Below are 9,397 nucleotides of genomic sequence, written 5' to 3' on the forward strand. Positions count from 1 at the left end.
TTTTCCAAGCTATCACCTTTAGCCATTGCTAAAGCAGGCCAGTAAAGCAAGTTAAAATTAAATCTTGATCTTTATTGTTTTAGTGAGTTTATTAACAGTAGGTTGATAAGATAAGTGTTCATCATAAACCAAGGCTAGATGTCAACTCTAGCAGGACTTTCTCTCCCTGCCCTTCCTCACAACAAGTTTATATAATTAGAGCAGGTTTTAGACAGCTAGAAAACTAAAAACTTCAGGTGCTCTCCCAGTCACTGTCGACTTCAGTAAGAAGTCAAAACATATAACATACATAGAATATATATTCAAAACCAATTGTGACATTGTGTGAAATCATATGCAAGATAATTATATTGAAAAGAATTAAAAATTCTTCCTTGTCGTCTCCATCTGTGGAGATATTCAAAACTTGACTGGACAAGATCCTGAGCAATCTGACCTGAACTTTGCTCTGCTTTGAGGAAAAGGTTGGACTAGAGAACTTACAGAAGGCCCTTTTAACCTCAATTTCTCTGTTGTTTCTGTCTGTCTAGAATTTAAACTATATGAAAAAAATTGAGGGGAGGAGGGGGTTTCTGTCTTGCCAGGCAGGGAGTATATGATAGCTCATTTTCTCTTCTCTTGCAGAAAGAGGATGAGGTTTTTTATGTACATCATATAAAGCTTTGAGGAAGGCTAGGAGTAGACGAGTTTTTAAGGCAAAAGTAAAAAATAAAAAACCCCCTTTTGCTTGAATTTTCCTGTTTTTCAATAAAAGAAAACTTGGTACAGTCTTTGTAATACAACAAACTAGCATCAAACAAAGAACAGGAAAAGATAGGAAAGAGGCTTGTACACTATCTATGGATGAAGATCAAAAGGGGAAAGAACACAGTGTTTTGTGCTCAAGATCTTACATGAAGCAGAAAATCGGAAGAGGAGACAGATGAAGAAGTCTTTGAGTTATCTTCAGGACTATCCAAAGGCCAGGTAATAAAGGTGAATTTTTACTATCCATATAACTTTTTGATTATAAGAATCCATGTGTCAGGGTACAGACAAACCAAGCGATCAGATTGCCAGTGTTGGGTACAAATGTCTGGCTTCCGGAAGGTAGGACTTTGGTTATGGGAAAGTAATATTTCATATCTGTCAGGAAGGAACTGACTGAAAAACCAAAGGTGGGAAATAAATTGGGGATGAAAGTAATAATGAAATAACAGCCTTTGCTACTGGGCAATTGGGAAAAAAGCTTTGTCACAACCTAGGGAGCTGAGACTGAGACCTTCTGAGAAGATAATGTAAGGAATTAAAGATGTTAAGTGAACTGGAAACTTTTGAAATGGACTGTTCTAAATATATAATGATGAAACTTGTTTAAAGAGTTCAGGAACAGAGAGCAAAGAGAGACGTTATGTGCCTGTATCAGGAAATCTCCAAATATCCAAAAATAAAAAAGAAATTGTATGATATCTGGAAAACATTGCATGTGCTTGAGGACTGCTATAAAGGAATAACAAAAATTTAGACTAATAAATTCAGGAGGATTTTGATGTGAAATATATTTCAGTTGGAGATGTCAAAGAAAAGTTCTGTTAAAATGTCAGAACTAAGAAGAAAACAGAGGAGAGTAAAGGGATTTAGTAAGCAAAAGAGAAGACAAGCTGCAGACAGTGCTGGAATATTCAACACTTTCTTTGCTTGAGTCTTCACAAAGGTAAATGACAGTCAATTAAATTAATTTTGACATGAAAAAGGGAGTGCACTGTGGGCACAGTGCTGGTGGGAGTAGTGAATATTTAGATTTAATATATGTATTCAAGTCAGCAGTTCCAGATGAAATTCACCCATAATTCATGGGTGATAATTCATACAGTAATCTGAGAAATATTTTAGAATACATTTGAATACATTTTGTTATGCCATATATTTGGAAAACTGTGTAGTACTACAAGTTCCTAGAAAACTGGTCACATAAATGGAAACGAAATATGGCTAATATGTCACACGAACTCAAACTATTTTTCTCTTTCTATGAGACAACTAACTTAGTGACCAAAGATGTAAATTGCATGCATTTTATTTTACTTTAATAATCTTTTTAGGTGAATTAAGGGTAATTCATAAGGATAGAAATAATGCTCTAGGGGAAATTGTGTCTGTGTGCACAAACGATTTAAAAAAAGTTGTTCTTGAAGAGCAGTTGCAAATGTTTTTTATTCATACTTAGAAGACATTTCAAATCTGGTCCTTAAGGGGTCTATTCTGCTTAATTTTCTATCCCATATTTTTTTTAGTGGTTTGAATCATAAACTAGTAATCAGCAGGACAAAGATTAAAATAATACTTTCTAACCAATACTAGATAAAAGCTGCTTTTTCAGCATTCTCTATAGCAAAATGCTGTGTGGAGATAGGGGTGTACATTTCAGAAAAAAAGAGAAAAGAGGAAAAACTTCCAGTACTAATTCAAGTAAAATATTGCTGATGGAACAGTAGAAATAGTCCTGCAGAATAATCATTGAAATTCTCAAGCTTGTCTGCAGGTCCCTGGTCTGAGATCTGCAGTCAGCCACCACCAGAGATGGCCAGGGCAGAACTAGGAGTTAAACCAAAGAGGTTTACTTCCAAACTTATGCTGTTTCTGGAGCAATCAGGCTTTTACAGGTAACCTGAGAATGGATCAATACTTTGGTTGTTGATTGATACTTAGGTAGATAATGAATTTGCAGTGTAGTAAGTTTAGTGAAGGAAGGCTGAAGTCTTTCTGAAAGACCATGGAATTTGGCAGAAAACTTTCCTAACAGGCAGGAAGAAGGAACAAGCAAGGGTATACAAAGCTACTTACAAGAACCTAAACATACAGCTCTGCATGTGAAGAGGAAAGGGATTCTAATGTGATTTGAGGTATTACTGAATGATTATGAAAAAAATAATAAATTCAGTTTGAAAAATAAGGATGTATTTGCAACAATGGGAAAAAAAATTTAAAAAGAGAGGAAGTTTGTAGGGAGAATGAATGTTTCTTGTTATACTACCCACTGTTAGCTGGTCTGGGTCAGTACTGATCCCTTAATCCCTAGCCTTCTTGGAATGCTTAATTTACTTTTGTTATGTCTTGAGTTAACTGTGGACAACTCCTGTGTATTTTCTCAGTAGCTGAATTGAGTTTTGTGGTTCATCTTTTCACATGAATGATTCTTTTATGCTGAAGCTTTGTCTAGATAGCTGTATTAGCAGCTTGACTGAGGACTACTATTTCATACTTGAAGAAGGGGTTGTGTGCTCAAAACCTCATCATTGTCTGGAAGCAGAAGTGTTTGAGAAAGAGGAAAGAAAAATTCCAAAAGCTGATTTTTCCATAAAACAGATAAAGATCAAAGGCTTGTATGAAAGATCCAGTTATGGGAAATGAAATGGCAAGATGGGCATCATCACACCCCAATAGATATGATCAATAAGACACTAGTCACGTCCCCATTGGTTAGAAAAAAAAAGAGAATCTCAAACTTTCATAGGCATTATGAGATTCTGTAGAATGCATATTCCATGTTACAATCAGTTTGAGTCTTCTCTATTGAGTGATCTATAAGAACTCTTTTGACTGAGACTCTGAGCAACAACAAGCCATTGCACGGATCAAACAGCATATAGTTCATGTAGTAGCCCTTGGGCCAGTCCAGACAGGACCAGATGAGAGAAATATGCTACTGCCAGGAAGCATGACTCAGCTGGAGTCTCTGGTAGAAAACACCTTCAGAAACCCAAGGTCAGCGTCAAGGGTGTTGGAACTATGGATATAGGGCAATTTTCTGAAAGACCTGACAGTTGATGAGTAATGTGAAAAATAACATATCATTTGATTTGCATATAATCAAGAATCATGTGAACCAACAGAGAATGAGCCTTGCAAGAAGATAGGCAAATATGGCAATGACCCAACCTGAGCCAATAATTAAATAAAATATGTCATCTTTCCTGTCCTGAGCAACCACCATAACACATGAAGCCCAAGTCATGCATTAAAGAACTCAATGGACATTTTATGAACATTTTACAGGGATGATCCATAGACTAAGGGAATGATATCTGTGTATATATATCATGTGACGGGAAGGAGTGGGGTGCTTAGTAAGGTTGTATTGTAAGACTTGATCATGACATACATTATATGGACTGAAAGGTGGAAATTGCACTGGGGTAGATGGATTTTGTTCATGGTAGCGTGTATGGTGCTGGTTTGGATCATGTGACGTTTTGGAAATCTGACTAAAAATGTAGATAACACACCTGCGTTTTGGTTATTGCTGGGAAGTCTTGACACAGCATCAAGATATTCCCACTTTGGCCTCCCAGCACGTAGGCTGGGGGTGTTCAAGAAGTTGGGAGCTGACACAGCAAAGGCAGTTGACCCAAACTGATCAAACAGGATATTTCCTGCCACATAAAATCATGCTTAGTAATAAAAAAAGAGGGGGAGAGGTATTATAGGACAGCAGACATTGCTCGGAGGCTGGCTGGGCATCAATCTATTTGTGGGAGGTGGTCGGTGATTACCTTTGCGTTAATTGTTTTACTTATTTTTTTTTTACTCTTTCCTTTGCTTATTAAATATTTTCAACCCACAGATTTTCTCACTTTTGCTTTTCCTATTCTGTCCCCTGTCCTACTCGAGTCAGAGCTGGCGAAAGCGGTCAACCCACCCCACCTTGTCAATGGCCTTGTAACTTACATTACCTCTCTACCATCCCCTGCAGTTATCTTTTGATTGTCACGGACACAGCGGTAGTATTACTGTACAAAGCCAAGAGGAACACTTTAGTTATGCAATACTTCACGGGAATTTCAAAGCATGCAGATTTTAGTACAATGTTCAGCAGGGCAGGATCTGTAGAAATGTGGAGGGGGAAAAAAGTCAATATTTCCTTGTCAAAGGTTGATCATATGGGATTAGCAGAATGCCTTTACAGAATGAGATAAGTACTATTTTAGACTGGCACTCTAATCTAGAAGGAAAGTATTTTTATACCAATATATAACTAACTACTGTAACATAAAGGCTATTACTACTAGAAATGTAAGGCAAGTAAGATACTGCCCAAAGGGAAGAAATCAGAGGAAGAACAGTCAGAGCAAACAAATGTTATGAAAGAAGATTCTTGAAGACACATGAAGGATTTGTGCTTATACAAAATTTTATTAATTATTCTCAAAATTATATGTATTCATAACAGAAATGAGAAACATTACCAAAAAAAAGGAATTTTTTTATATAAGAAGAACTTGGGACTGGAATTATGAAATTACCATGTTTCAAACCATGTAGGGGACAGAGACAAAAGCTCCAGAAATGGCCTGAGTAAGTACTGTGGTGGGATTCACTACTAATTTTGCACAACTATATTTAAATTGGTCATCATAACCTTTGCTTCACAATCTACAGAGAAATGTGAGTATGCCCACCCTCCTTAACTGAGATGCTTATACCAGGTTGAGGTGAATTACACAGAGTGTTTCTCTACACTGACTACAAAAAGCCTTACGCAAGATGTCTAACTTTGAGGTGTCTGTGCTGGGACAGACATGTTTTATCCTGTGCTTGTTTGGGAAAAAGTCTTAAGAAGTTATTGGAAGCGAAGATATCTGCAAAAGACTTGGAACCCTGAGCAAAGAAAACCTCTTTTTTCCTTGGGTCTTACAGTTTAGGCCAATGGATATAGCATCATTAAACAAAATGATATTGGAATGTTAAACTTCATTATTATTGAATAATTAGCTTTCACTCCCTCCTCATCATTGCAAAAAATGGAAGACATCTCTGATCTTATTTGTGTATTAATTTATCTGTGGCTAGGATCAAGAGGTTTCATTATTGCCACAGAAAAATTGAATATCTTTAGTAAGAACCCAACATTGATCGCCACCTTCTGAAAAATATCAGTGAGAATAAATTTTTACTAAACAGAAAGCATGGACATTAAGTCACAACCACTAATTTTCCAAGATCTTGCATATTCTGCAAGGTTTTTAACCAGCTCAGGAAATTCTGCCTGGTTGTTTCCTGTTGTTGTTGCTCATCATTTTTCCTCAAAACATAACAATGATAGGAAAGTGCTGGACCTTGATCAAGATTTTCTGCTCTAAAAACCACAAGGGAATCAAAGCAACAAATGTTGAGAAAATGCAATAGCATATCTAAGATTTAGCACTTAGGGGTGTCAGATGAAATCGCACCCTGAAGTGTTCCCATTTCTAAGTACGTATCCAAGATGATAACAGACAACTGCTCCAACAACTCTAAATGCTCTAAAAACTCTCTAAGCTAGTAAATCTTTATAGAAATGCAATTTGATGTATTTTTAACTGTGTTTTTCCATTTTTCCATTGGTCTTCTTTTTTTAAACTCTCTCCTAAGGAACAGACTCTTCTAAACTTAGTAGAATGCTGTCAGGGACAATGAGATTTGTATGGAAAATGTGGTAAACAATCAGAACAAAAGTACCTTTCTGGAATTTTAATAGCACAAAATTCTGAACAATATGTGAGATTTCTCTCCAGATTGAAGATGGAAGCTTCAGAAATAACTGGGGTGTTGTATTCATATGTTTTTGACCTGATATGTCAAAGAGTGGCTGTTAAAAAAACCCTAAATCCTACTTTTTCTTTCCAATTTTCCTTGCATTTCTGTTTCTATATGACAGAACTGCTGAGAAAGTACTCTTTTGAAGAGATTATTGACAATTTTTGGAGAAGCATTTCACAAAAACCAGATTAAGTTAATTTTTATTATGTGATGAGAGAAGAAACACATTTCATACCTACATTCAGGCTATATTTCTGAATGGAAAGAACCTGACATGTTGAATACATTTCCACACTCCTTACTGCATAAAGGCAAACAAATGGAACAGAAACAAAACCCAGTTTCTTGACACTGAGAATTTTAAAGACTAAAAAGTTCAGTCTTCATTGCAACCACCTTCCTTTTCATTTTGAATGGAAACCTGCTGTGCCTAAAGGACACTAGTGTCATGATTTTTCAAGATGACCTGCAGTCAGAGCCATTTTCTTTGAATCAGTTCAAGTGCTTCAGAGATTTCTATACAACCTTCCAAATTTCTGAAGCAGAATACTCTCTTCCAATGACACTAGACAGCACAGAGCTCCTCCAATATACTCATTGTTCATCCTGGGTTCTCCATTCCTGTGATACCTCCCCACTGAAATTACTGCCCCATGACACAAAGGAATATTTTCCAAGCCATACACTACATATAAACTTACTGTTCCTGTAGAAATATAGAATACAAAGGAATAACAGGATTTTTAAACAACAGAGAGCCCTGGTCCCTTATACCTGACTCATACCTTGTAAGCTTAAAAAGGCCCAGTTATTTGAGACTCATTATACTAAGTCTGTCTCTACATCAGTCTGCTTCTCCCAAACAACTTCTTGACAACGCTTCTCTTCACCTCTGAAGTAGCTGTAAGCAAGTTAACTTTAGAACTGAAAGCAATTTAGCTTCATCAACTCAATATTGTGCCTACAGTAAACAAGGTCTGCCAAGAGTGTTTCCTGAATGAAGCATGACATTAACCAGGTAAGTCCAATTCCACAAATTCAAAACCCATCCTGGACACTTGTCAGGCAAGCCTGATACTCAGCTTCCACAGCATATTATTTACTTGGCCAGGATCTCTGTTAAGTACAATCCTCTTGATGAAGGAGCTTCCATGCTTCCAGTTTGTGCAACGTTTTGCTCCACACTCATTCCAGAGGCTTCACTGAATGCCCCAGCCTCCTCTACATGGTTGTCCAATGTGGTCCTTTTACAGACAACAGTTGTATGCCTTTTGGCAATTGATACTTATGCTCCTACATTTTGACAACTTCCCTTGCCAATAATCAGTATGCAATGAAAAAACCCTGAAGCCTTCAAAAACTTTCCATTTTCCTTTGTGTCCTGCTCTCTGACTGAACAGGCAATAATACCATTCTTTAGGAGACATATCCTCTGGGCTGCTGTCATGTGGCTCTGGCACAAAACCAGAATACCTACCCTGAAGCATTTATAGGCCTAATTCACCATTTAATAACTTTTTGCCTCCTTAAAATATGGCCTCATATTTATGTTGAATGATGGCCAAGTAGCTGGTGCTGTGTGAATCCAAGGCTACTGTGTGCACCAAAAGCTTGACCTGAAGTGGATCTGCATGGACAAGTCTTCTTACTGGAAGAGACACTCTCAAAGCCTAGGCGAGTCCATGAGCACATGGGAGTGGCTACAAGGACAGATTTGTTTGCCATGCATCATGGTCTAACTCTCTTCTGGAGTTTTTGGCATAGCCTTTTCAGACCTCTTCCTACTGGAATGTGCACATTCTTCATACAACAAGGTGATAAAGATTGTGCTTAAGTAAATACAGATTTATAAGACTCTTCATTTCATGAGGTGCTAATAATATTCCTCAAACTTACAAAATATAGGCTTGGCAATGAATTTCAAAATATATGTCTGAAAATAGTGCACAATTGTTAGCAAATAATCTAAGCTTCAAAAAAGCAGACATCATCTGATAAAACACCATACTATTCCTTTGATTGTTATCATTTCAGAGGAGGAATTTTGTTTTAAAATTAGTTGCACGATATGACTCCTAGATCAGGGTTTTCATTTTTGGAAGGCTACATGTTCAAGGCCAGGTTGGATGGGGCTTTGAAGAACCTGGTCTAGTGAAAGATGTTCCTGCACACTGCAGGATGTGGACTAGATGATCCTTAAAGGTCCCTTCCAACTCAAATTATTCTACGTTTACTTTTATACAGAATGTAAAAACAGCAGTAAAAAATCTACCTGGAATGGCACTATAAAATGTGTCTTTGTTTGCAGGGGATTTCCCTTCATGGCAGCAAAATCTCACTTTTGTGGTCTTCCATCAAATAAAATGTGAGTCAGTAGTACCATAATGATATTTGTTGAGAAGCGACATGAGAAGGAAAAATATTTACATCATTTCAACAATTGTTTGGTGGCTTTTGGGGTTTTAATTGGGTCAGATCACGACAGCAAATTGGAAGCAGTAGAATTATAACTTGTGTAGTTGATGTTGTGTGTGTATTGATGACATGCTAATGCCATCAACCATGCTGGCTTTTGTCTAAGATGTTAGATCTGTTATTGTTGAGGAAAGATGATAAGCATCCCAAATCATTGACTATTATATTTGATTTATACTCAAAGAAAAGTTCGACTTTCACTTCCTTGGAAACCACAGAGGATAAACCATGGCAAAGAAGACAACCAAATTTATTCTGGTGAAACACAAAAATGAATAAAAGTAGTTTGTAAAAATTATGTAGGAACTTTTAATTGATCAATGTAACTATATGAAATTTCTCAGTAGTGTAATCATTCTAAACT

This window comes from Manacus vitellinus, unplaced genomic scaffold (genome assembly GCF_001715985.3).
Source record: "Manacus vitellinus isolate BGI_N305 unplaced genomic scaffold, ASM171598v3 scaffold_13_pilon, whole genome shotgun sequence".
NCBI classification, from domain to species: Eukaryota; Metazoa; Chordata; class Aves; order Passeriformes; family Pipridae; genus Manacus; species Manacus vitellinus.